Source organism: Acomys minous (assembly GCF_964271855.1).
Source record: "Acomys minous genome assembly, chromosome: 6".
NCBI lineage: Eukaryota > Metazoa > Chordata > Mammalia > Rodentia > Muridae > Acomys > Acomys minous.
This window is the reverse complement of record NC_140487.1, coordinates 108661171-108688004: the sequence shown is the minus strand read 5'-3', so window position 1 is coordinate 108688004 and position 26834 is coordinate 108661171. Positions and strand designations below refer to the sequence as shown.

At 54.1% G+C, this 26834-nt stretch overlaps 1 protein-coding gene across 10 annotated transcripts in view; it reads right to left on the bottom strand.

The window, feature by feature from the left end:
• The window catches only part of AHDC1 (AT-hook DNA binding motif containing 1), a 68664-nt gene that overhangs the window by 26874 nt on the left and 14956 nt on the right, over positions 1 to 26834 (bottom strand). Inside the window, exon 1 of one of the 10 annotated variants that reach the window (XM_084787894.1) lies at positions 12419 to 12557. The exons of the other annotated variants lie outside the window; for them this stretch is intronic. The gene's annotated coding sequence lies outside the window, so the exon portion shown is untranslated. Of the gene's footprint in view, positions 1 to 12418; positions 12558 to 26834 lie in introns of those variants that run through there. 10 annotated transcript variants of the gene reach the window in all.

Here is a 26834-nt window from a genome sequence, read left to right as displayed (position 1 = left end):
AGAGAAAGGTGAACAGAGGCAGGAGGTGGGGGGGGGGGGAGGGGGGGGAGAGAAGACAGGACGGGACGGGACAGGGACAAGGAGAAGGAGGTAGGCTGGACTAGGCCCCAGACAGAGAGGCAGATACAGAGACAAAGAGAGAGAGACAGAGAGGACTGCAGTATAGGGAAGGCAGCCTGACACCGATGGCAGTGGAGAGGGGAGACCAGAGACCATGCTGATCCACACAAGCCCAAAGAGTGCGGTGGGGTGGACACGGTGGGTGGGAAGGGCTATGTGAGGGCCTCATGGGCAGGGAAGTGGATGCCCAGGCGGGTGGCAGGTGGGGGCAGCCCGTGCCTGAGCCTCCCGCCCGCTGACCCTCAAGCCTCAGAGATAACACACCCGAATAGTGCTGACTTGCGGTTCAGAAATCCAATATCCTCCGCGGCGCCCTAATCGACTACCTGAGCCCCAGCCCGCGTGAGCTGCCCCAATTAATCCTGCAGCTCCACAGCCTTAATTAGTTTAACAGTTTCAGGGGCAGAAGAGGCAGGCAACAGGGTCCCTAGGCCATGGGGGGACACAGCCCTCATGCAAACCCTGGCTGGTGCACCACCTCCTCAGTCACACACCTGCCTAGGCCCCAGAGGCCCCTTCCCACACCATCTGAAAAACACTGGGTCCTTTCTCCTGGGACACAGTCCCAAGGCTGGCACTCGGGTCAGAAGGTAGGTCATGCGGCACTAAGACCCCCCCTCCCAACCTCTTATTTGTCTGTGCTTAGGGCCACAAGCATTTCCTCTGGCCAGCCTTTTGGGGGGGGGGCCCTGTGGTCTGCAAGGGGAAGTCCCACCAACTGCCAGCCCCATACCACAGGGTAGTATGTTGTCTCTTCAGGGAGAGAGACAAGCCCCTGACTCACTGACAACATCCCAACAGCATGAGGTAATCACGGACGCCACTCCCCACAACAGCCAGAGACAGGCATACCGCCACTGACAACCCAGGAGTAGCTAAGCACACAACCTGTTGCTTCCTTGAAAACGTCAAATGGTCTTATCTGATACCCCCAGATGGTACAAGGTGGCTATCCAGTTGTCACAGCATAACTTACCTAACTAGGCACCTCTTACCCATCGACAGGATGTGGGATGTACAAAAAAACCTGTCACACACAGTGAACCAAAATAGCCCCAGCCATGGGACAAGCCTCTTCTACCCACTGAAGTATGAGGCAGGGACATAACCTTGTCCTCCTCTGAGTACCCTCCATCTAGACATGCCATGCCACCTCTGCCTGTTTTGGACAGGTGACAGCCCACCCACATCCCTCCTCCAGCACTGTCACCAGCCCCGGTGGGACTGTCTGTCCTCTGCCTGCAGAAGCGTCACAGCTCACAGGGCATGAATGTCACCCCAGCAATGCTAGAACCGGGCACAGCCACACGTTGCCCCAGTGACAAACGCTTCTTGGCCCCAGGAGGAGGTAGAGGCACACGGGGCTCTGGGTGTGACCTTGTTCCCTGGGCACCAGGAGGGAAGGCACTGTGGCTTCCTGCCTGGGTAACCCAGCAGCTAGGCAGCGCGGTGCTGAGAGCGGAGCATTGGGAAGGAAGCTGGCCCAGCACACAGACAACCCCGGGGCGGCTCACCTTCCCAAGCTCCCATTTTCATTCCTAATGAACCCAAGGAAGGGGTCGGACAGTGGCCTGAGCTCCCTTTTGCTGTGGGGTTGTCCTCTTCCTTATAAAGCCCCCCTCGCCACACTTCAGGCCACAAAACTAGGGATAGGGACAAAGAGGCCAAAGTCCAGGAGCATGACTCACTCGGGGAACAAGCCCAGCCTGCTGGCCAGAGGGTGAGGAAGGCTGGGGGCCAAGAGGCCCGGGTTCAAGTCTACCCTCCTCCAGGCCAAGTTGGGTGACCTTGGAGCAACAGCTCAGCCTCTCTTTGGCTTAGGGGAGAGAAAAGGGGCCAAGGAAGTCCTGGGGTCAGAAAGCAGCTGTAGAAGGGAGGAGGGGGCCATGGGCGCCCCTCCCACTGCTTCTTCCTCAAGGACCCTCATTTTCTTGCATCCCAGGCTCCCCATCTGTAAAGCTGGCCTCGCAAGACCACGGGGCCTAAGTGTATGGGAAAGGAGAAGCCAGTAACCGAGGAGCTGGAGCCCCTAAAGGCACAGGCTAGCCCGGTGTCAACCGGGGCCCTGGCTTCCCACATGGCAAGTCTGTCCTCCCCCGCACCTTTACCCTCAGCCTCACTTGGACTACCATAGAACCTTGGATTAGAGCAACAGCTCAAAGGGAAGTAGAAAACACCCTAGCCCCCTGCCCCACAGGAGTACCTGCCACCCTGGACGAAAGGACCGGAGATTGCAGTGTTAAAGGGCCCCCTTACTGTGTGGAAGGAAGCCCAGAGAGGGACAGACCTAGCCTGAGGTCACACAGCCGGACTACAGGCAGCAAAGGCCAGAACTCTCTTCAGTGACATTCTCAGAGCAGAGTCCCTCTAGCCCCTGGGGGTGGCTAGAGCTAGGGGGCCCTGGGGGACTTAGCAAAAAAACGTGGCGACAGATGGCCTGCCGAGGCAGCGGCGATCTGGGCGGCTGGCAGGCATGCTCGCTCCCGCGCAGGGAAGCAGCTAATTTTAGCTGAGGCCTCGATGCCAGCTTTGTTCCCCCCACCCACCCGCCAAGGGGGCCCAGCATGCCTTGCGTGAAAACCGCCTCCCTGGCACCCCTACCCCCATACCTGACCCCCCCTTGGTGAGTGATGTCCAGATCCCAGGGTCCTAGAACTGTCTGCCAGACTAGGCCTCACCACACCCAGAGGCCAGCGCTGGACCCTGGAGGCCTGGCTCCCTACCCTAGGACCCATTTGCTCATGACTCTAAGCTCATTCATTGAAGGAGGATGACAGGAGGAAGGCCAAAGGCCATTGTCCACTCTGGGAGGGTTGGAAAACAGGGGCTGCCAGCCTTGTGGGAAAGGTGGGCATTACCCCCCAACTCGGCACTGAAAGGAGACAGGACCTTGATTTCACCAAGACTCCGGTTCTGGCAGTGCTCTTCCCAGTGCTGATGAGCACTAAGTTGCCTGAACCTTTTCTCGGTCCTCAGAACGCTGACTTTTGCTTCAGGAACGCGAAGTACTTCAAAGAAGCCAGAGTTGGGGAAGAGTATCAGGTCTGTAAACTGAGGCACAGCCTGAGATAGCCATCACATCAGGGGAAAGGACGAACCTTAGGGGCCTCGTAGGTACCCTCTTGTCTAGCTTAGCGCCCCGGGGACCGCTCCTTTGTGCCACGTGAGCTGCTGGAAGAGTGAGCGAGCAGGGAATGCCCAACCTCTGCAACTGCCAAGGAGGCTTCCCAGTCTTTGTCTGGTACCCCCATTTTCTGCAGGCTCTTTAATCTTAGACTCTGTCCATTTCAAGCTCAATTACATATGCCCAGTGGGGGTGCTCAGAGCACAGAGTCCCTATTAGAAAGGAGCCTTTTTTGGGGCGACTCTGAAGGGCTACCCTCGGCTCCCTGGCTGCTGGTTTACAAGGGAGATGGCCAAGCAGGAGGCAGAGGAGCCTTGAAAGAATCTGAATTTAGAGTGAACCGGGAAGGGCGGGAAGAGGAGGAGAGATCAAGGAAGAGGATCAGAAAGAGGAAGATCTTGGGGGCAAGAAAAACAGCTTAGGAAGAAAGGAAGGAAGGAAGGAAGGAAGGAAGGAAGGGCGGGAGGGAGGGGATGGAAACAGGGCTGGAAAGATGTAGGGAGACCATGCCAGGGAAGACAGCAAGAAGACGGCTCAGGAAGAGTGTGAAGGAGAAAGAAAAAGACAAAGAGGAGAGAGAGAGAGAGAGAGAGAGAGGGGCAGGCAGGATGATACAGAGACAAAGACACACACACACACAGTGAGATGGAGAGCTTGCCACAGACAGGCCTAGGCACAGCAACGCAGGGAGCAGGAGACAGAGGGACTGACACACCCAGAGCCTAGCGGAGACAGTCAGGAGGGTGAGATACACTCACAGAATGGGGTGGAAAGAAGGGGAGGGGGGGGAAGACACTAAGTGATGGATAGAGTGTGGGGGGAACAGCAGGAGCAGGCAGGGGTGGAGGGAGGGGCATGAGCAGGAGGGGAGATGTCGCCAGATCTGGGGGGGACAGAGGACAGAAATGGAATGTGGGTCTGGGCATGAGGCTCACAGATGCATCGGCTCTGGTTTCAGCTGGGGCAGTTGGCTGCTGGGGTGGGGGGGGGGCAGGGCTGTCAAGGGAGGGGGGCCTGTTGCCATGGCGGCGGGCACGGCAGGGGCACAGTCTGCTGGCACTTGGAGCTCTGGGCATGGTAGGGGGCTGACTAAGGGGGAAGGGGTGTGTGTGTGTGTGTGTGTGTGTGTGTGTGTGTGTGTGTGTGTGTGTGTGTGATGAAGCCTTGCCCCTGCCCTTAGGGCTCTACCAGGAAGTTCCAGAGAGCAACTGGAAGATACTTGAGTGGAACAGGACTCTTGGGCCTTGCCCAAGCCCAAGGGAGGCACCGGTCCCCAGGTCACATGTGCCATCCCAGGGTTCCACCTGTGTCTCAGTTCATCCCCCCGAGGGAATCTTCCTCCTCTGTCCCCTCCAGTATGGCTGAGGATCCCACACGCTGCTGCTGCTGCTGCTGCTTTTGCTTGCAGGGAAGCAAGATTGTGAATTCAGGATCTGTAATCCTAACGCAGAGCTCAGGCCTACCGGGCTCCAGTTGCCAAGGCGACGGTGGGTCAGAGGGCAGTGCAGGGCGCCCGCTCCTCCAAGTCAGAATCCCAATTGTTAAAGCCCAAGAATAAACAGCTGAAGCGGCGGTGGGGGGGGCCGTGGGGGTGGGGGGGGGGGCTGAGGTCTGCATCAGCTCAGTGTGGTGTTGTCAAGCGAGATGTCACTAATTGTCTGAAGGAACGGGCTGAGGCAGCTCTTAACTGCTTCCGTGCCACCGGAGACACCTTGGCTGCTGGGCCTCATCCCTGGGGCTTCCCAGCATTCCACTAGGCCAGCCTGTGGGTGTGTGTAGGGGGAGGGTGCTGGGCCAGCTTGATCTCTGCCTCCCTTGCATGGAACCCCCACATACTTTGGCTCCCAACACTCCTCTTTGCCCAACTTGGAACCTCCCACCTGCGAGCTAAATCTTTATGTCCCCAGAACTGGTGTCCCCCAATCACGGGGCTCACAATTCTTCACGAAGTCCAGGATTGCTCTCTTGGCTCCCCCAACATGGCCTCCACTTCCTTTAAGTCAGAGGGTCTGGTACAGGTGTGTGGAAGGCAGAGAGAGACACATACAGCGCAGTCCTGATCTGTGTACAGGGATGGGGTTGAACTGTCTCTCCTTGTAGCTCTCCCCTCCCAGTCACACTCAGAGCCAAAGGCGAGGGGAGCCCAGCTTCTAGCCTTGGTGGTTTTGCTTGCCCGGTGGCTCTGCCCAGTTTTCCACCCCTAAGCAATGTGTGTCCTCATCCGTTGCAACCTAAGCACTAAGTGGTGCCTTTTCTGATACATGCCATGTCTGTGGCCCCTGTTCAGGAGTTCCCGAGTTGTGAAAAGACAAATCACACAAGGAAGGGACAGTGTCTGAGACACAGTAAACTGCTTCGTGGGTAGCTGGCACTGCTAGGACCTCAGTGCTGAAAGTGAAGGCAATGGGACGGGGTGTGTTTACAGGAGGCGAGGGTCGGTTCTGGGAAGGTTTGCCGCATAAAGTAGCATCTGGAAAAATGTGGGCAGGAACTGAAAAAAACAGAGGCCTCCTGAAGCCATGTTAAGATTTCAAGGGGTGGGGCGGGGTGGGGGCTGGGCGCAAGGTCTCAGGGTCTCTGTTCAGGCTTTCAGGCTGGAAGAAAGGGGGGGGGGAGCCCTTTGAGGTCTCCCTGCCCCATACATAGTCCAGTCTGGTCCTCTGCTGACTCCACACACTGTCCTCTGCTCGGGAGAGCAGGCGAGACTTCTGAGAGGATGGCAGCACCTGGAGTGACACCTCAAGTAGCGGGGCGGGGCTTTGGGAATACGCTCCAGTCCCAGACAGTCTTTCCTGGGACTTCAACGAAAGCCTCCCCTGCCCAGGATGGGGGTATGTGTGTCAGGGGCCGGACTCAGAACACCGGTACCCCTCGGATGGATACCTGTGGGCAAAGATGTAGACCGTGGGCAGGATCTGGGCTTAGAAACAGGGGATCCCCCAGAGAGAGCCCGGCCCAGCTGGGGGCTGAAAGCAGACAAAAGGCTGCTTGTTCTCAGGATGCCTGCGCCTTCTCAAACATACCTACAGCCACACACTCTGGGGACAGTTACACCCACAGAGCCACACAAAGCCTGCCAGGGTGGAGTTTGGGGGAGGGGGGCGACTGCTGCCACTAGCCCCAGAGGTCAACAACAGGAACAATCCTGAACTGAAACCAACTCTAGCCTCACAGAGAACATGGTTCACCTCATATTCCACCCAAGTTAGCCAGTTAGAGATTAGCCCCACCAACCTGAGGTGCCTCACACAGACCCAGTCAGTCAGTCTCAAAGCTACCCTTTTCCTTCATGTCTACAGCTTACCGACTTCTCTCCAGAGTTGGCTTGGCAGCAAGTGAGATTTGTTACCATTCTTTGTATTTTTTTGGGTAGTGCTTGGACTTGAACCCAGAGCTTTAAGCATGCTAAGTGTCCTAGTCCCAAGCTCCACCCCAGCCCCACCCCCACCCCCACCACCACTCCCTCTCTTGTCACCCGGTTCCACCCTACTCTGCAGACAGGTGAACATGCTGAGTGAGGTTAAAAGCTTGTTTCAGTGTCTCGAGTCTTGATCTCACTCAATCCTAAGACAGAGGCAAAGATCTGAGCTAGAGCCAAGCCTGATTTAAGAGCCCAGGCTCTCGCACGTGCTGTCTCTGTCTCCCATCTTACACCCGGGCACCCTACCACCCATATGACCAGGCAGCAGAGACATGTCTGAATGGAAGTGTAACTCCCCAGCTCACGCATGTCTCAACGCCAGTCTAGCACCAAGCTGGCAACTCTAACTCATCGGTGTCTGTGCCACTCTGCGCTGGCCTCGGAGTCACAGCGGTCTAGAACGTGAGTAGGGCTGGCGGGGGTCATCTCTTAACTCCCCCAGCCCCAGAATGACAAAGCATTCCACACAGGCTGGGGTGCCTGACCCCCACGGACCTGGACCCTCCCCTAGCCAGGAGCCCCTGATGAGAACAAGTCCAAACAAACTCCTCCCTGGGGGTGTCAAAGCACCTTTCCTGGGGGAGGCGGTGCAGTGATCCCAGAGCCTACCCAGGGAGACGGATCAGGTTACTCTTTCCCTAGTTTGTGCCCTGGACTCCTTCGGGCTGACCTTTCACCCCATCCAGGCCTGGACCCAAAGGGGGAGCCCAGGCCTCACCTCCCGTTAACCCTCTGCATTCCTTATTTAACTCCTGGGCCCCTGCCAGGGCCTCCAGTGGGTCTGAAGAAGCCTAGCCAGACATGCCAACCTCTCTCTAGCCTCCAACCCTAGGCATCCGGTTTTCCAAGGAGCTTTACAGAAGGCACATCCCTGCCCCTGGTGCCCCGCTGGGATCAGATACCTCGGCCCAAGCAGCTGAAAATGACCTGGGTTATTTTCGCTACGGGATCATGTTGCAGCTCCCCCTTGAGCTGGCTGCTTCCCACAGCTCTCCAGACCATCACTGTCCACCCATCATCACTGACTAACAGGATAGGAGGGCTCTTAACTGGCCTAAGCTCTTCATGACTGAGGCCATGAGGAGCCAGTCATGGGGCTGGGCAGAGGACCAGGCTCCCTGGGTTCCCGCCCAGGTCTCTTTCTAACTGTTCAGCACAGCCTGCTCTGTACCCTAGATGCCAGAGCCTCTGACCCAGCCAACCTCCCCCAAGCACCAGAAAGTCACATTGGAGGCTACCCATAAGCCCCCGGGGCCACTCTGCATGTCAGAAACTGCCTGTGCCATGCTCTTCTTTGTTTAGAATTGGTGTCAGGTCTGTACACCTATGCCACAGACTTGGGGGGAACCCACCTGGAAGGTTCTGAGGGTATAGAAAGTGGGAGGGAAGATAGGGAGACTGAAGCCTGGAAAATGAGAGCTAGATTCAGACATTAGTCCCAGCTGCTCCTTACCCTAGCTTCTGGGTGAAGTGTCCCCGCCCCCCCCCCCCAACACAACTCCCTCCAAGCCTCTGCCCTCTCTGCCTTAAGCGCCAACCCTCCTGGGAAGGAATGTGACTGGTCAGGTCTGAGCTGACCATGAGTGGTAATAAGGTGGTAGGACACCCCCCCCAAATCCCTCCCAGCCTAGGAAGCTCACATACCAAGGTGGGGGGCAGTTTAACCCTTTGCAGCATGGTTTACAAGAAGACAAGATGGGTGTTCTACTTCCTCTGACCAACCCTATCGATAATGGCTTCAGGGAGGGCAGGATAGGGGCACCCGCCTGCCTGGCTAGTACCTCATTAAGAAATCCCTTGCCAGCCTAAATGTTTTATCTCATCTACCATAATATGGGAAAACAGCCAGGAAAACTGGTGCTGAGGGCAGAGTGGAGGCTTTGGAGAACCTTGGGGGTTCTCAAGAGTCCCTAGTCTGATGGGAGAAAATATAACCCTGCCCTGGGGCGTCTGGGGGGGGGGGGAGCCCAGGCACAGAGGCTAGGACAAAGAGCGAGAGCAACAGAGAGCCCTGAGCCGCCATACAAGTGGGAGGAAGTCAGGGCAGGGGAACAAGCCAGGTGGGGTCAGACCGGGCAGGCTTCCCGGAGGCCCCTGGCCCTACACCCCTCCCCCCAGGTTCTGGAATCTCGGGGGTCAGGGCTGAGGGACAGCTCCACCCCCTGCTCCCCCTCAGGCTCAGGAATTCCACCAGCAAATGGGGGGGGGGGGGGAGAGACTGAGGGGAGGCTTCGGACTCGGTCCAAGTTGGCTCCCATTGGATTCGGAACTGTAGACTCCTCGCCCCCGCCCTCGCCCAAGCCCCTAAGGCTGGCCCCCAGCCTTCTTCTCTCCCCCTGCCTGGGCTGGCATGGTGTGTGCCAGGCGCTGGCAGAAAACAAACCCGCCGGGGTGGGTTTGCAGGGAGCGGGGTAACCTTGACACAGTTGCAGCAGTCGCTAATGGCAGACACACACTCCGCCTGTTCTGGGGGGACTGTTGCCGTTGCTAGGTAACCGGCAGCCGCGTGAATGGAAATGGGTCAGTAAACCTGGGGAGAGATAGTGTGACACTCGAACTACTGCAGCTGCTCCAGCCCACACCGAAATCCCTCCTCTTCAATATTTATCACTCCCGCCTGGGCCCTCAGCTCCTGGCAGACCCTGCACCAGCCTGGCCCTCAGGTTCCCCCCAAGGCCTGATAAGGGTGGAGGGGAAGGAAAAAAAAAAGGCGATGGTTGGGGTTGCTTATCCACGGTTGGGGCAGGAGGTGAGTTGAGATGGAACTGGTTCAGGAGAAGATTGAACAGGAAACAGAATCTAATCCCGCGGTGGGGAAGGGGTTAAAAGGTCAATTCACGCCTGTTCCTGACTTAGGCACCGTGGTAAAATTACTATGAATAAGCAGCCTAGCGACTGCCTGTTACCTGAACAAGCACTAAAAAAGGCAAGACTTGAATTCTCTCTTCACCCAGTTTTGGGGCCTTCTTCTGGATCAGGGCTAGAGAAAAGCCCCCTCTCCCCCCCCACCCCCCCAGCACACGGCCAGGACTGACTGGCAGCCTGAAAGTACCGATCTATAGCCCCTTACAATCAGAGAGCATCCCAAATGACCAGCGGCTGCCTACAATCTTACAACACATGCCTCTGAGAGACACACCTTCCCAGACAGTCACTGTTCAGGAAATCTTGACAACAGCCCCACACAGAAACCCCCACAATAGAACAACTACAGTTCAGAAGCGTGCCCTTCAGCTCAACACCCATCACCAAACGGACAAACCCAGGCATGAGCCACGAGGCTGGAGCCTGCCCAGCACAGACCCAAGGCAAATGTCTCTAGTGTTGTTTTTCCTTCTCCCCCAGGCCAGCCTCCTTGTCTACAGCGCACCCCACAAGTTAGCAGCCCCATGCCCAGCACCCATCCCTAGAGGCTGAATGGTCCCTGACACACACAAACACACACACATTCCTTTCTTCCAGAACACGCAGACTCACAGCCTTGCCTGTCACAAGGGCTTAATCTAGAGCACAGACCTCTCTCACTATGATGCTCACTTGGGTGACATGGCCCCTCCACCATGAAGGGTGTGTTTTAGTAAGGAAGGCGCTCCAGCTTTCTGGGTGGAGGTTGGGTGTGTGTGTGGGGGGGGGGGATACCTTGACAGGAATCTCCCAGCCGTCTTGGTTTTCCTTGTGCTATCTCCTAGGATACATCAGTCAACACAGGCTTGGAGCCTGTCAGAGCTAGAAGGTGCCTGAGGGAGTCACTAATCCAACTCATGTCAGGCAGAAGGGAACAGAGACTCAGGAAGCTGCCTGCTCCAAGTCACACAGCCTAACTGCTGGCTTTAGTCCACTGCTGTGAGTCCTCTCTGAGGGTACACTAGAGAAACCGGCCAGATGTAAGCATGCTGACTTCTGTTTGGTTTGGTTTATTTCTGAGACAGGGTTTTCTCCATGTAGTCCTGGAACTTGCTCTGTAGAGCAGGCTGGCCTCAAACTCAAGAGATCTGCCCGCCTCCCGAGTGCTGGGACAAAAAGTTGTGCACCACCACCGCCGCCGCCTGACTCACACACGTCGACTTCTGATGGGACCTGTTTTACAACCTTGCTACCTAGGCCATAACCCGGGCTGCAACACTTTCTGCTTCCGCAAAACAGGCTGCCCCTGTGTGGTGGTTCAGAGCCAGCTGTCCTGGCCTTCCTTGTCCAGCCATGGGGCCAAGTTCCCAAACTTTGAAACCTGGACCCCAGAGCAAGGCCAGAACCCCTTACACCTAGCCTTCAAAATGAAACCTATTCGTTCCCGGGCATCCCTGTCTGTGTTATTGAAGCAGATCTCTGCCAGGACGGCTCTGGGACGGATGCACTGTGGAGGTGGGGTGTTCAAGGCAGTTTTATAGAGCCCAGTATTACAGTTGGTGGCGTTGAAATAACTAGTTGGTGGGAATTAAACACAAAGCCTTGGGCCTGATAGATAGAAAGGGCTGGGGATGGAAGTGCCTAAGTAGCTTATTTCAGTTCCATTCAGCAGGAAGGCAAACTGAGTGGTACAGAGGTAGGCCCCAAGTTTGTAGTCCAACGGAACCTTGGTTGCTCTGAGACAAGGTCTCACTGTGTTCCCCTGGCTGGCTTCACACCGTCACAGAGACTGGACTGCCTCTGCCTCCCAAGTGCTAGGTTTAAATTCTTGCAACAGCAGCGGGGCCTACTGAGTCCCGAGCTCCTTCCGGTATACCAGCCTTACACAAGAGAAGGAAGGCCAATCAAACAGCAAACAGGACCGGGGAAGGTGGGGGTGGGGACAGGGTGGGAACAACACAGAACCAGGTGCACTTCCTGAGCCTAGGGGAATTTGAATTTGAATCTGCGCATCTGGCAGTGGCCGAGTGCAAAGTGAGCAAGGAGCCCCAAAGGAGGAATCCAACTGACCTTAAGCCTGCCTGGGCCTTACACCTGGAGAAGCCAGGCTTTTGTGCTCCGTCAGCCCCACCCCCAGCGGAACAGTGGGAGCATCCGGAGGAGACCAACCCCCCTCTGGGGCATCAGTTTCCAGTCAGCACGTTTGAGCAAGGGGGGGGGGGGGGAAGAGAGAGAGAAAGGACTTTAATTTAATGCATTGTGACCAGAACTGGTTCCCAGCTCCCAGCACTTTAAACTCAAACTAACAACAGTTAAGCAAGGATTTAGTGAATAAATGAAGGCTCACTAAAGCCAATGGCTTCGACTCTCCATTTTTCCCAAGAGGCACCGACTCCTTGGGAAGCCACATTTCACAGGTCCGGGAGAAGGCAGATGGGATTACTGTTTTAAGGGTGGCCTCTATTCTGAACGGGACGGAATGCTCCTCAGGCGTCCCTACTATAGATAAGCATTACACTAATTGCTTTACAAGTGCAACTTCGAGCTCCACAAGGCCTAGGCCTGTCTACCATCATCTAGTTTTTCAGAGAGAAAAGGGAAAGGAAAACTCAAGAGCGAGGAGACTTGTCCAAGGTCATTGTACAGTACAGGGCGAGAAAGGCTTCCAAGCGGCCCTACCACCGCTGCTTTGGTTTAACGCGGTGGAACCCGGTGGGGGCGGGAATTGTAACTGAACCAGGGCCTTTGGCTGGGAGTGGCCAAACGGTTCATCCATCTCCATTTGTAGTGCTCTACCAAACGGTGCTGGAATTAGGCAAAGTTGTGAGGAAACGACTCTCTCAACACACACACCCCTCCACCCAACCGTGCAAAAAAACAAAAAAAAAGTGAGCCCTAAGGTCACTTACCAACTCCCCTGGATCTCAGGGCTCCGGTAAAAGGGAGGCCCTCCCTCCCGGGTCCCTTTCCTGGACCTCTTGACTTGCAAGGTGCAGAGTCGTCCCCCAAAATGCAAGCTGCTGCTGGAGTTGGGGGAAAATATCCAGGGTGGTTTTTTTTTTCCACCCCCAGCGGTCCGCCGCCCACTGGCTCGGCACTTGCAAGAGGAGGAGGGGGCCTGGGAGAAGACTGCCTCGCCTCCCTCCTACAGAGAAGCTCTTCGACGCCTCGGCTGGAGCAGGAGGCGAGGGTCTGCCGGCCGGAGGAATCCGCTCCCGAGTTTTCCCGCCGCCGCCCCTCGAGCTACCTGGCCGCCCCGGTGGCTGCGCCTGCGCCCCCGCCCCCTCCCCAGGAGGCCGCAGGGCTTCTGACTCTCGAAGAGGTGACGGGCCGAGAGGGAAACCAGGCGGCTGGGGGAGGGGCGTTGCCTGCACCTGGCCCCTGTCCGCCGCCCAGGCCGGGAAGGGCGGGCCTGGACCCCCGCCAGCCTCGAAGGAGCGGCGGGGGAGGGGAGCCTCCCGCCTGGCCCGGGGACCGGGCGGGGGAAATCTCCCACACCACCGGAGCGGCGGAGACGCGTCCGGGGGTCGGGCGGCGCGGCTCCCCTTTTCCGAGCTGCGCTGGGCCGGCTCCCCCGGCCGGCCGCGCTCTTCCAGCTGCAGGAAATTCCTGAAGCTCTCCATCATCCCGGCGCAGCGCGCAGCCCAGGCTGCCAAGGCTCCCCGAAGGAGAGCCACATGCCGGCCGGCCGGCCGACCGCGCGGCCCGCCCTCGCCCCCACCCAGTCCCACTCGGCCGGGCGGCCACGTAACCCGGCCCGCCGCCCCTTCCCGCGTCCCGGGGCCGGTGGAATGCGTGGCAGCCCCGGCTGGGGGCTATTTTGAGCGGGAGGGGAGCGGCCCAGCGGCGGTGGTTTCGGCTTTTTTTTTTTTTCCTGGCCCCCGGCCCGCTAGCCCAGGCCCTCGGCTACCCGCGGAGGAGGGACACGTGGAAGGGGAGGGGGAGGGCCGCCTCGATCCGGCTCCGGGCTTGGGAGGGCCCCGGTGACACCCGGCTCGACTTGCTCGTTCTGCGTGCCGAGCGGCGGGATTACTACCAACAGCGCCTTGCACGGGCGGTGGCTCCAGGGCGCCCGCTACCTGCGCGCCCCTCCTCCGGTGAGCGCCCGCGGTCCGGACACTCCCTCCCCAGCGGCGGACTGGGGCCTTACTGGATAGCGCCACCGAGCACCAGTGGCCAATCACCGGCCTCGATTTCCTTACCTGTAAGTTGGGATGAGCTACCCGGCTTTATTTGGAGGGTACCTTGATCATTTTGCTGTGCGCATTTCCCTGAGCAAAACACTTCACTTTTTTTTTGGGGGGGGGGGAAGCTTAGGTTTTCCTATTATAAACGGAGAGGGATTACAAAGCTCCCTTTTCAAGGGAAAAGTTCCTTACAACCAAAACAGTGTGTTTTCATACAACACATTTGCATCTAGCGCTTACTCAAAGTTAGTGGCCGACGGCCTGCACACTGGCTCTGCATTATCAAAAAGCATAAAGTCCACTAAGGTCCCAATAAAGACACAATGTTTTTGCGCTGGAGGAAGCTGAGGTTCAGTGACCTGCCAGAGGTTTAGACAGTGGCACACCCAAAGTCAGACAAACTGGCTTCAGAATATGAATTAATTACTGACACAAGACAAACCCTTAAACCGTGATGGAAACCATGGCCCAGTATGTTACTCGGCGTTGCCTTTGACTACTGGCAGAGTGGGCACCCCATATAAATCTTCCAACTCTAATCTTCGTACCCTGAGGTGGGCCCTTCTTAATCTATTCAGCACCCGCTGTGGTCCAACTAGGGGGTCCCCCAGGATAGTCTCTAAAAATGGGTACCTAAGATTGCACTCTGCTGTCAAATGCTCATCTCAGACCACCAGGGCCCCCGTGGTTAACTCATCAAATTCTAGTCTCAACCCAGCCTCGGAGGTAAAGGGTTGTAGAGATGGGCAGGGAGATGACACATGGTGGGGGCACATCCTGTGACAGAGCCCAGAGCTGCTTCCTGCTCCCTCCACACACCCCCAAGCAAGGAAACACAAAGGTTGGTAGTTACATATCCCCCCCCCCTCCGCCCCGGAAACCTGGCAGTTTATTTCTGTCTCTGGGTCCCCTGTTTCCATAGAGTCAGTCCAGGAAGGCTGGCAGCAGCTGGCTTAGACGGCCAGAGTTTTCTGCTCCAAGGGTCCAGCTGCCACCCTGCCCTCCCCCACCTGCCAGGCCACACCAGACTCCACAGAGGTGACATTGGGATGGGAGGAAGGAGCCTAGGCATGGGTTCTCAGAGGTGATGCCAAATGCCCTGAGAGGCCTGGAGCCACAGCAGAGCTTCCCCCTGGGGCCAGTTGGTCAGAATGGGGATGGGGGGTGGGGGAATCCTCTCTCCTCAACCCATACCCCAGGTGCTGTCTCCTGCTGGGCCAGTCTACACCAGTGCAAGTTGGCTAAGGGTGCAACCCAGCTCTTCAACCCTATTTATTCCAGATTATTCTGGCTCATGCCTCCTGGACCCTACTACTCCCAAAGAAAAGGCTGTCACTTGCCACATGTGGCTTCTGAGCATGGAGAACGCTGTTAGTCTGAAGTGGGAAAATGCGATTAGGTGTAAAATACACATCGGATACATAAGTGTTACTATTAAAAAAAAAAAAAGGAAAATGTCGCAGTAGTCTTAGAGTGATTATACGTCGATATGAGCCTACCTTTGATATGCTGAGTTAGGTAAGATATGTTATTAAGTGGATTTTTGCATGGTTTTTTGTTTGTCAGGAGCCCCAGCCTGGTAACACATGCCTGTAATTCCAGCATATGGGAGGCTAAGTAAGAAAAGGTCTTGAGTTTGAGATGAGGCAAGCTTGGGCTACATAGTGAGTTCCAAGCCACCTTTGCTACAGAGACACCTTGTGTTTAAAAAAAAGGGGGGGGGGTGTGCATGCCTTTAATCTCAGCACTCAAGGAGGCAGAGGCAGGTGGATCTCTGTGAGTTCCAGGCCAGCCAGAGCTGTGCAGTAAGACCCTGTCTCAAAAAAGAAAAAGAGTAGTTATTAGAAAAGTTGTAACTACATATGATCCTCCCAGTGGGTGTTATTACGCCATGCTGTTCTAGATCAGATGCTGCTCCGGCTTAGGACCAAAACTCCGCCAGTTCCAGATCAATATCTGTGGCTGTCACTCACCCACTTCCCCATGTCCAGACCACACAGCCTTACGCATAGGGCAAAAATCTCAAAGTCTCATAACACCCCTACCCCAGCTTTCTGTGAATTTTGGCAAAGCCAGAGATTCTAAAACTATTTTCAGCCACCGTCTAGTTTTTTGAGACATGACTATATTCTGTAGCCCAGGCTGATGGAGCACTCACTATGTAGCCCAGGATGACCTCAAAAGTCTTCCGGCCTCGACTTCCCTGGTGTTGGGATTACAAACACGTGCTCACATTTGGCTCTCTAGTGTATTTTAAACTCACTAATACCAAACGGTTAGATCACACACACACCCCCCCCCCGTCAGCCCATCTGATGCATCAAACTTATTCGTGTAGAGGCCGCTAATGTTAAAGTCTGCATACCCTTCAGAAAGAGTAAGGCTTCTCACCAGGAGTTGGCAAATTACAGCCCCCGGGCTAAATCCAGCCTGTTGTCTATTTCATAATTGAAGCCTGACTGGGACGCAGGCAGGTCATCCACCTATACACACATTGTCTAAGGCTACTTTCAAGGTATCGCAACAGAGAATGAATGGCCTACAAAGTCTTAAAATTTTTGACTATCAAAAAGCCTGGTGTGGTGGCGCACACCTTTAATCCCTGCGTTCGGGAGGCAGATGAATCGTTGTGAGTTCGAGGCCAGCCTGGCCGACAAAGTGAGTCCGGGACAGCCAAGGCTAACACAGAGAAACCCTGTGTCGAAAAACAGACAAATAAACAAACGAACAAAAAAAAAAAATCCGCCGGGTGTGGTGGCGCACGCCTTTAATCCCAGCACTCGGGAGGCAGAGGCAGGCGGATCGCTGTGAGTTCGAGGTCAGCCTGGTCTACAAAGTGAGTCCAGGACAGCCCAGGCTACACAGAGAGACTCTGTCTTGGAAAAAAAAAAAAAAAAAAAAAAAAACCAAAAAAAAAAAAAAAAAATCCCCTGGTCCTGTCTTCTACCCAGTCCTCTACAGGATTCTATCCATGCTGTGAGTTCGAGGCCAGCCTGGCTGACAAAGTGAGTCCAGGACAGCCAAAGGCTACACAGAGAAACCCTGTCTCAGGAAAAAAAAAATTTTTTTTTAAATTATTTGACTCTTTACAAAAAGACCTGTCTAGACAACCAAGTCCAATTGCCCATAAATCTAGAGTTCATCCTGAGCCAGTGGCCTAGCCTGATGGTTTGCCTGCGTCTAGAAGGAGCCTGATGAGAAGCTAACTGGGTCCCGAGCAGCTTGGGTTCCAGAGCCTTCTGTCATCGTACCAGATGGACCCCAGGCCTCCTCCCTGGAATGGAGGTCGCTGCCTCTGCATTCCCTTAAATAATTCAAAGCCCCATTGGCCCTTCTCAGTGGCCTTGGGATAGGCATGGTAGACTCCAGAGACAGACCTGGAGGCTGGGTCTAAGGGTCAGGGATAAGGCCTTCTCTGCCAGTAGACTGAACATGATGAGGTCATGAAGTCAGATGAAGCCTACACACCACCCTTTCCCACAGACTCCATTAGCTGGGGGACCCTCTAAGGCAGACACTCTGGAAGCCAGGCCAGGGAGCCTCTAAGTGAAATCTTCCTTCTCAACCCTCACCTGGGATCATCCGATGCCTCTCACACCCCAGGGCTAAGCTGGCATCAGTACTGCCCTTTTCCCTACCTCTGCCTTCTCCATAGCTTTCTTTAAAAAACCTCCCAGGCCTGTCCTCGTCCCTGCCATCCCTCCTGCCTTGATCCTAGAATCCTTAAATGTCTGGGCCACAAACTCGGTCTTACTTTCCAGCTGTGACTCTGAGCCAGTCGCTCAGCCTTCCTAGGCCTCCTCAGCTTCCTCATCTACAAGTCAGAACAGATACAGTGGCATCCCGTTCCATATGGCTGTGTGCAGCTTAAACAGGATTGTGAGGTAGAAACGGTTCCTGTGGGCCCCTGGCCCAGAAACAGGCACTTTAACTCTAAGTGCTATTTCTTTCTTTCTTTCTTTCTTTCTTTTTTTTCTTTTTTCTTTTTTCTTTTTTGGTTTTTCAAGACAGGGTTTCTCTTGGACTTACTTCGTAGACCAGGCTGACCTCGAACTCACAGCGATCCACCTGCCTCTGCCTCCCAAGTGCTGGCATTAAAGGCATGTGCCACCACACCCGGCTCTAAGTGCTATTTCTTATGCTGACCCTTCACCCTAAATCATGAATGAATTTTGTCAGGCTTGCAGGCTCACAAATGTTAACTGTGTGTGTATGTGTGTGAGAGAGAGAGAGAGAGAGAGATTTATTTTTATTTTTTTGTTTTTTCGAGACAGGATCTCTCTGTGTAGCCTTGGCTGTCCTAGACTCGCTTTGTAGACCAGGCTGACCTTGAACTCACAGTGATGCACCTGCCTCTGCCTTCTGAGTGCTGGGATTACAGGCATGTACTACCACGCCCGCTTTATTTTTATTTTTCGTGCATTGCTGATGTGCCTGCACATATGTCTGTGTGAGGATGTTGGATCCTGGAGTTACAGTTGTGAGCTGCCGTTGAGGTGCTGGGAGTTGAACCCAGGGCCTGTGGATGAGCAGTCATCACTCTTAACTGCTGAGCCATCTCTCCAGCCCCTAACTAAATCATTCTCTCATTTATCTGCAGAGAAGGCCCTAGCTCTGTCATCTTCTCAGAATGGATCCTAAGCCCTAAAAGTTAAAAAAAAAAAAAAACACTAAATGAGAAAACAGAGGTGCACAGAAGAAGAGAAGGGGCCAGCAGCACTAGGAAGGACGCAAGGCCAATGTCCAAGAGTGTGAAGGCTCAGGTCTCATTCCTTCCGCCAATGTAAATGTGTCCCTGGCCTGACCTCATCACTCCTGGCCTGCTCAGCTGTGGAGGTTCCTCAGTGGACTTCCCACCCCATCACCTCCAAGGAATCTCCTCGTGACTCTGCGTCTTCACTTTACTCCTGAGGCCTCTGGCCTGGCCTTCCGCAGCCAGCCCAGGCTCTGCTGATCACCTCACCCTTCCCTCTCATCTGGTCAGTGGGCAGATTAATTCCTCCCCGCCCATCTGAATGCCACCCACAGACTTGCTCAGTTCTGGACAGATTCGGCCCTGCTAGTCTACCGGGCTGTGCCTCAGGCCTCGCTGGTTGCCCCTGCTCTGCCCTTGGGCATATTCCTTGGTCCAGCTGCTCTCAGCCTGCCCTGAGCAGACCAGGCTGAGGTGTCCTGACCGTACTTCTGGCTCCTTGTCTGGACAGTGGCTTCCATTAGCACGCGTCCTCTGGACTCCACTCTTACCCTGTCCCCTTCCATCAGGGACTCTCGGGGAGTTAATGGGCATAGCACTACCCTCAAAGTTGTGACTAACTGTTAAGTCTGTTTTTCCCTTTGAGCCTCAGTGTCCCCATCTTTTACACCTCACGTGATTTTCATGAAGGATAAATCACTTGTAAACTCTGTGTGTGTGTGTATGTGTTTTCTACTAAAATTTGCAAAAACTCCAAGTAGTCACCACAGCCTTTATCTGTGAGTTTCTTCCAAATTATCGTCCTTGCCAAGAGTGGTACTGTGCACCCCATACTTCCTAAGGCAGTAGGGTGGCCCGGAGTTCCACAGCAGCCTGGCCAACACAGTGAGAGAGACCCTCATTCCAAAAACCAGCAGCTAGATGGTGGTAGTACCCGCCTTTAATCCCAGCACTACAGAGGCAGGGGTAGGTGGATCTCTGTGAGTTCCAGGACAGCCAAGGCTACACAGAGAGAAACCCTGTCTCAAAACAACAACAACAACAAAGCCCCTACACCCCAGGGACCCTTGCAATCTCGTACTCTGTAAGCTCCACCCTGCTGCTTCATTTTCTTCTTCTAATAATCACCTAACCAACACACACACACACACAGTCTCACTATGTAGCTCAGGTTGTCCTTGAACTCATGACGCTCTTGTCTTACTTTCAAGGGCTAGGGTCACATAGTTGCCACCATGCCTAGCCAGCTAACAGACCATACAGTCTACTCTGCCTTTGTGTCAAATATTTTACCCTCCACCAAAGATAAGAGATTTTCCTTAAAAAAAAAAAAAAAATCAATTCTTGTTCACTGCTTTCTAACCTACAACAGCCTAACTCCAAATATGCATTCCGTTAGTTGAGGAATGGAGACACACATGGCACTAGACCACACACAGATCATCGCAGCCTAAGGTCAGGTGCTTAAGGAAAAAAAAAAAAGAGAGAGCGGGCAGGAAGTAGCTTGGTTAGGCTGAGTCCTGAGCCTATCCTGATAATGACTTCCTGATCATGAGCTACCCTCCTATTGTCACCTATCACATGCCCCTGAGGCCAGCAGCCTTCCCAACCCTGCTTCCCCGGGACATTTCCTCCCATTCCTCAGCCCAACACCATTCATTCTCCCCTTGAGGCTAGGCCTTGCCTAGAATGTTCTGGGGCCCACCTGTCCTGGGCGAATGCCTGCCGGACTCCCCCTTTACCTGACTGAGCTCACCTGGGGGAGCCTAGGCAGGCAGTCCCATCCATCCCTCCTTCCCAGACTTGAAGGCTTTAAGCCCTGGGCAGTGCCTCAACCCTGCATGCCTCGCGCTCCAGGAGGTCAAGGAGGAAGACTGCAGCAAGTTCAAATCTGAGGGCAGCCTGAACTCTACAGGTCACTCTTGTCGCTGTTTTTCTTTTAACATGTTTGAGCATGAGCACACACATGTGTTTACATGCACACTCGCACATATACAGTCTTGTCCCCTTCTGTCCCTTCTTTGTTATTCTTGTCCCTCTGGACCAGGGCTTCCTCATTCCTCTGGTGGATCGATCCCCGACCCCAGCCCCCAAGGAGTTTGAATCTTGGTGATAAAGAAATGTGGCTCCAGCCAGGGAGTGGTGGCGCACGCCTGTAATCCCCGCAGAGGCAAGCTGATCTGTTGAATTTGAGGCCAGCCTGATCTACAAAGCAAGTCCAGGACAGCCAAGGACTACACAGAGAAACCACCTGTCTCGAAGAAGAAAGGAAAGGTTAGTAGTGTTTTCATTTTCCTTCACTTTTGTCAGTAAATGTGTGTGCACATGTGTGTGGTTTTTTCTGATTAGCTGTGTTTCTTCGGGGATGTAACTGTACCTCTAGGAACCCATTTCCTACCTGTAAAATGAGGCTGATACACGCTCTGCCTCCTGACGCTGAGCACGCGGTGAACACCAGCCCACATTGTGACATTTTATTGTGTTGCTCATCTCCATCCTAAGAACCCCAGCCTGCTCAATTCTTCCTTTCTGAACAGCCCCCTACACACAATTCTTTCCAGAATATGATGAGAAGACAGCTCAAATGTTCAGCCCTTTACTATCTGTAGTGGTTGGAAACTTGTGTGGGACCCATCAGGTTCTTTCTATATATTATTGCTAATTAATTAACTAACTAACTAAATCCTCAGCATACCCTAAAAAGTTGGAGACAGCTACTATTATGTTCGTTTTACTGACAACCAAGGCCATACACCAGGAGTAGGATTTAACGATTTGGTTTCTCTCTCTCTCTCTCTCTCTCTCTCTCTCTCTCTCTCTCTCTCTCTCTCTCTCTCTCTCTCTCTCTCTGTGTGTGTGTGTGTGTGTGTCGGGGATGCCTTCCGAGGCCAGATGATGGTGTCGGATCCTCCAGATCTGGTGAGCTGCCCAACACGGGGACTAGGGACTGAACTTGGGTCCTGAGCAACACGTGCTCTTAGCCCCTGAGCCATCTCTCTAGTCACAGGAAGATGATTTAAAAGCAGGTTGTTGTCTGACTCCAGCACTGGGCCTGCCACAGCCCGCCCTCCACCCTCTGAGCTCTGGCGTGGGACTCTAGTTCTTCGGGCGTTGGACACTGGCTGGCCTCTGCTTTGGAGCTCAAAACACTTTGTATTTTACCTCATGAAGCCTGATAAAACCCTGGAGCACCAGTCCTGTAATCTTCCTCCGTCCTGACAGATGAGGAAACCGAGCAACTATAAGCAACACAGGACCCAGATGGAAACTCTGAACTCTATCATGACGTAGTTGACGTTTGAGATTTTTTTTTTTCTCTCTCTCACTGGCACAGCACTTGAGAACCATTTACACACATCAACTTTATTCTTCCAATGGGACAAGGAGCTTTGCGAGGACAACCGATTCTCCTGTGCCCACTTCTGGTAGCCTACGCTGCATCGGTGGAGCCGTGCTCCACTAAGGATCCCTAGCCAGGGACACCTGCTGTTAATTGTACTGTGCCCTCCCGTCAGGCCCTGATTGGTGAGCCAGCTCTGCCCTTCCAAAAATACTTAAGTTGGTGAAGTCTGCCTTTTAGCCAACATGGGAGGCTTCCCAAAGACACCTTTTCTCTGTGAGTTTGTGCCTCCCATCCCTTAACTGAAAGAACCAGGGATGCTGTGGCGGCGGGGTGGGGTGGGGGGACCACAAGGACACCACAGGATAACATGGTGGTTCCAAATGAGAACCTTGACCCCAGCACCCCAAGCCCATACGTCCTGGCTTCCGGTCCTGCAGCTCTTCCAAGCCTTGCCTTTGGGATGCAGGAGGTGTTGGCCCTGTCCTGTCCAGTGTCCCCTACCCACTACTCTCCCAAATCTGGGAACTGAGTTAATAAGACTTGCCCAGGTGTATGCCTGAGACTGTGAAAATATCAACCCCTACAGATACTATTTTCCAAGTTTACTTTATAAAGTATAGCCTGGCATGGTGGCTCACTCCTTTTAAGCCCGGCACTTGGAAGGCAGAGGCAAGGCGGATCTCTGAGTTTGAGGCCAGCCTGGTTTAGAATGAGTTCTAGGATAGCCAAGGCTACACAGAGAAACCCTGTCTTGAAAAACAAAACAAAACGAACAAAAACACCCTAAGATATTAGAATGTTTTTAACTGAAAGGAGTAAAACAGAGGCCATGGGGGCTAGTGTAGAAAACAAGACCACAGAGGCGATCGGTGGCCGGCTGATGGCCATGTGAATATCTGCTTGTAAAACTCTAAGTGTTTGCTAAGCCCAGGGTGTGGGAGCAGCTCAGTGGAACAGAATGTGCTCTGTGTACATGAGGTTCTGGGTTCAATTCTAAGCACCAGGAAAAAAAAAAAAGTATTTCATAGGAGTAGGGCCCCCTGCCATGGAAGGCCTCCTAAGGCAGGCCACAGAGCGCCTCAGCCACAAGCAGTCAAGTGCAGAAGCTCAGGGAAGTCATGAGATTGCAGAAACCTTATCGCTGGGGAGGCCACTGTGACTCCGCAGCCCATATCCTCCCGAGCCAATCAGTGGACCTGGCCTCCTGAATCCAGGCCTTGTGTGTCTTAGTTGCTGTGTGACCTGAGGCAAGTCACTTGTCCTCTCATAGGCCTCACTTCCTGTCCCCTATCAGTGATAATTGAGGTCATATCCATGGATGTGTCACAGGTGCTCGGCCTTGGTTGTAACCTAGCAGGACAAGAATGTTAGCTGAGCACAAGGACGGCAGAGAGCTCTCGGTAAAATCTGCCATCCTCCTGCCTCTGAAGTTCTCCAACAGCTTCAAAATACCACCCAAAGCAAGTTCCCTTTCATTACCCCACAACACTGAGACTGTGGATTGGTGAATAGGCAGGGTTCAAGTTAGGCCCCTCAAGGTCACACCACTGTAGCTGAGGCCCGAAGGCAGTCCCGGAGAGCAGGAGGGGGAAAGAGCCCCTTGGGGAAGAAGCGGAGGCCATGGAGAAGACCCTGTGGTAGGAAACGTCAAGGGGGAGAGAGCTGCTCCCCAGACCCACAGCTAACCCAGTATCGCCTGGCCAGGCCTTCTACCCTTCTGAAAGGCAAGAGGAACCAGTGGTAGCAAGTTAGGATAAGAGATTAACTCTGTAAATTAATTAAAATAAACAGCAAATTAAATACAGCAAAATTAAAATAGCACAGGAAATTAATTCTCCCAGCCCCACCTCACAGGTGAGATGTTTAAAGGGCCCCTCGCAGCCCAGAGGATCCAGGGCATCTGAGAGGGGGCATGTGGCAGATCGCTTACCTCACGGTACACCTCTGACAATCCTGAAGATCATGCCAGAACACACCCCTCCCCCCCAAGCCATTCACCTGGTTCTGATACCCCAGTCAGCCTCCTGGCTCTCTGCCCCCGACCCCTGCTCTGTCACCGGGAGGAAGGGCCCAGGTCAGAGACTAGGTACTATGTCCTCCTGGGCACATGGCCAATAGCCACTGCCACACAAGTTAGGGCAGGACAGAAGAGGGACATGAGCCCTCTCTTTTGGGTCCTTTTTAGGGCGTGGAGTCAAGACTCCAGAAAGCCCTGTCTTCTGTGCGGGCTCTGGGCTCCCTTTGGCGTGTCTAAAATCCCTCTCCGGAGACCCCTCACTCTCGAAGTCCACTTGGGAAGAAAGCTCTACTGAGGCCCAGAATCCAAGCCAAAGATGTTCACTCCAGTTGGCTAGCCCAACCCTCACATGACGCCAGTGTTTCCTCCCACACAAGACAACAGCTTACTTTACAGATGGGGAAACTGAGGCCAGGGCAAGCATGTGGTGGGCCGGAAGCCGGATCCCAGGGGTCACGTTTCATGTTACCGTCAACACTTAGGGTCTGAGTGAAACCCGGCTCCACAGTGACCCCTCCCCTCCTCAACCCCAAGCTACAATCCCATCACCTTGTGGCCCACCCAACAGTAGATGAAGGGACGCCCTCTCCTTAGTTCGTGCCCTCTGGCTGTTGATGACAGATAATGAACGGTTCTTCCTGAAGTTCCTCCCGCAACCTTGGCCTGCCCAGATACTAGCAGTTTACCCCTAGCTCTACAGGCCACGCAGGGTCCTGACACTTGCCTCCTTTAAGCAATCAGGATGTTCCACCTGCCAAGGCACTTTCTACTGACTGCTAATGTCATCAAATGGTACTGTGTGTCCCAGCACCTGGCATGGTACCCAACCCTCTGGATCTGGTGTCCTCCACTGTGTCTAACTGATATCTGACCATAGTGGCCTCTATTTGCTGGCTATTTACAAGCCTAGCGCCACCCGCACTGTCCCATTCTCGCGCTATGGTCCTTGCTCACAGGGGCAGGCCTCACAGTGCTGGACCTGGAACCACACTGCTTCTTGTCTGTACAGGAATCTCCACTTCCGTGCTGCATGCTACTTCTAGGTGAGAGCAAATCACCTCCCACCTATGCAACCCTCCCGAATAAGCCACCTGTGACCCCGGGGTGGGTGTGGGGGGGAGGGCCTGAAGCAGGACAGCAAGTTCCTGGGCTACACAATGAATTCTTGGCTAGCCCGAATCACAGGGGGTGACCTTGCCTCAAAACAAGAAGGCGGGGGTGGGGTGGGGTGGGGAGACAGACCAAGAAGGCCAAGTGTGGCACCTCCAGCCTTTAATCCTAGCACTCCAGAGGCAGAGGCGGGAGGAGCTCTATGAGTTCCAGACCAGCCAGGACTATACAGTGAGACCCCGTCTTTAAAACAAAACAAGGGCTGGAGAGATGGCTCAGAGGTTAGGGGCACAGACTGCTCTTCCAGAGGTCCTGAGTTCAATTCCCAGCAACTACATGGTGGCTCACAACCGTCTATAATGTGATCTGATGCCCTCTTCTGGCCTGCAGGTGTATGTGCATGCAGAACACTATATATATAATAATAAATAAATCTTTATTAAAAAATAATAAATAAACAAAAAAACCCACACACACAAAACCCAAACGTCTCCAACTACTGGTTTCCATTCTGTCCTAAACCAGATTATGAGGCTAAGGACTTCCTGTATCTTCTTGTGGTTCACTGGACAAAACTCTTACCACCTGAGCAGGTTAGCCATTCTGTGCCACCTGGCTTCTGGCCACTCTGAACCTCTCCTCTGCTCTCTGAGTGAACTACCCTCTCCCAGCACACCAAAGTTTGATTCCCTTCAGGCTTTGCGCATGCTGTTCCCTCTAGCTAGAACACCCTTCCCACAGTGTTTCTTTCATGACTTTATACATATCCCCAAGAGCCAAAGATCAAGGCTTCCCTTCCACTTGAGGAGAAAGGCAGAAGCAACAAACAGCCAGGTTGGTCAGAGAACTTGGAATGAGAAAAGAACCTATGCCTGTCTTTGTTATCAGTCTCTCCTGGGGTTTCACCCATAAACAATGCGCAAGCAATGTGTGTTAAGCGAGCGAGTGTTCCATACACACTTGTTGACTAGACAGAAAAAAAAAAAGAGACAAAAGAATACAAGGCCACAGGATGGAGGTGGAGGAGAGACTGAGGCTAGGAAGGCCAAGGACACAGTGAAGAGCAGTGACAAACGCCATGCCACGAGGGCCACATCTGCCGCTCAGCTCCACTCCTGGCAGCGGGAGTGTTTATGAGAGACAGAGGAAGGAAAGTGATGTGAGGCTCAGGAAGTGTGTGTGTGTGTGTTGCATTTGTGAATTAACCTGTGTAAGAAGGCAAGGAGGTATTTGGTGGGGGTGGTGGGGAGCTCTGTCCAAGAAAGCCGTGAAAGGCTGTGGGTCTGTACGGTGTCTTAAGTGGGGAAGACTGTGTGTGCGCGTCCAACACACACATAGGATGCTGTATGCACCTGCCTGGAGTGACACATATCTGCAGGAAGGAGGAATGGCTGAGGAAGACAGGGGAGGGGACACATGACTGAGGGGGTGAGGCTGTAAGGGGGACTGCTGTTAAGACTGCAAAAAGGAAGATGATGTCCCTGTGAGCTTGGCCAACATCGAAGTTCAGAGGTGTCAGGGTTCTGCTGGGGGTGTGGCCTCTACCACAGGCAGGCTTGGTGCCAGAGGTGGGGGCCCAGGGTTGGGGGGCTCTCATGGAACAGAAGATTCCTCAGAGCCTCTCAGGTGCCAAATCACTATGTTTCTAAGCAGGGAGGCTGGGAAAGAGGCCCAGATGTGCATGTGCCTCCACATCTGTCCACAGCAAAACCTCTGGGCATTTATTTGTCTTTGTCTGTGTCCGGGTGTGCACGCCTGTGCTTGTGTGAGCCCTGCCAGCCGTGTGTCTGCGCTTGTCTTTGTCTGTATGTATCTAGGGCCTTTGTCTAAGAGTGTGGCTGTTGGTCTGTGCCTGTCTGGGTGGCAGTGTCTGGTTTTGTGTGTCTATCTGTTTCTATGGGGTACCATGTGCCCTTGACTGCATGTTTAAGGGGTGGATGCAAGAGACCTCTTGGGCTGCCTGTCTGCATCTGTA